The sequence below is a fragment of the Crocuta crocuta genome, unplaced genomic scaffold, assembly GCF_008692635.1.
Source record: "Crocuta crocuta isolate KB4526 unplaced genomic scaffold, BGI_CrCroc_1.0 scaffold139, whole genome shotgun sequence".
Lineage (NCBI taxonomy): Eukaryota > Metazoa > Chordata > Mammalia > Carnivora > Hyaenidae > Crocuta > Crocuta crocuta.
This window is the reverse complement of record NW_027533258.1, coordinates 9,086,067-9,087,636: the sequence shown is the minus strand read 5'-3', so window position 1 is coordinate 9,087,636 and position 1,570 is coordinate 9,086,067.

Genomic DNA, 1,570 nt, shown 5'->3' with positions numbered 1-1,570 from the left:
TAAGAAAATGCCAAGAACAGGAAATCCAGAGGAACAGAAAGTAGATTATCAGTTGCCTAGCACGGGGATTTGGGAGAAAATGGGAAAGATTGCTACTGGCTACGGAGGGTGTCTTGGGGCCATAGGGATGAAAATGTTCTGAAATTGATTGTGTTGATGGCTCCACAATGGGCAATACACTAAAAGCCACTGAAATGTATGCTTTCAATGAATGAATTCTTTGGTGTAGGAATTCTATCTCAACAAAGCTGTTAATTTTAAAAAAAAAAATAGTGCTTTCTAGTCTTGTTAAGACTCCTGGGAAAACCTAGTGAAAGATACGGAATTTCTCCTGCGCCACCCCCAGTCCCTCACTCGTGGAAAATCGCAGCCAGCGCCACAGCCCCTCAGTGTGGGAGGTCCCTGCCACGCCCACCCCCCCTGCTTCGAATACACCCACTTCCCGTAGATAGTGCTAAGACTGAAGGGTCCCAGAGCTGGGCGCCTGGGTGGCTTAGTCGGTTAAGCGTCNAAAAAAAAAAAAAGAAGATTCCAGAGACCCCGCAGCTGGCTGAAAGCCTTGCACGGAAGATGCTGGACCGCAACCTGGCCTCTGGGAGGGGGCCACGGGGGCAAAATCACACCTGTGTTGGGGGAGGAGGGGCTGATCCCAAGGGCCAATAGCTAATCCCACGGAAGCGCGGACTCTCTAACTACTTGAGAGAGAGATGGAGATCTCTCCTCTGTAAAACCTTCAACCCTCTGTTCTGATTCTGTCCTCACCAGCAGCTCTGGCTATCAGCGGCTGCGTGCATGGTACGGCGTGGCCTACGTGACGGGCACGGGGGTGCCAGGCTCTTTCACACAGGGCACTCCCCCTGCAGCCCTCCCACCTCCCCTCTGTTCCGTCTGGAGGGCTCACAGGCTCCCTGGGGACGGGTGTTCTAGCTGCCCCTTCCCCATAAGACACGGGAGCCCTGCTTCCTGCCTTGGCTGATGAGAACCACTCCTTTCTGGAAGCAATCCACTCTCTCTGCTTTAACGAGCTGGTGCCTCTTCTAGCCGAGATGCCTTAATCAGGCCCTTTACTTGGTCTTTTTCTTGGAAGGTGACCTCATGCGTCTGCGAGCCCAGCTCTTCCTGATCGGGTAGCCTTGGCCTTCTTTCTGTGGGTCTGGGGCCCCGGGGCGGATGCACAGAGGGGCTGGGGGGAGGGGAGGGCCCCCCCCGCCAGCTGCTGCCCTCGGCTGCTCCTCCCCGAGCGGTTCCTGAGGGTCCCCGGGCTTCCCTGTGTGCGCTCTGCCCCTTTCTGTGGGCTCGGGAGGGAGGTTGTGGATTTGTGGCTTTGCTAGTAATCAAGAAATCTGCCTAGACCCACAGAATTTCTTCTCCCTCGCCAGGGCTGGGCCCCTTTGGAAACCTGAAAAGGGCAGTAGTGTCAGTGACTCGTGCGCACATGCGCAAACACGTGTGTGTGTCTGTGTGATAAACCTGAGTGCGTTCAATTAGGCAGGAAAGCTGGACACTCCAAGGATGAGGAGCGGGAGGGAGGGGGAAGGAGAAGGGAGGGAGGGGGGAGGTAGAGAGAGAG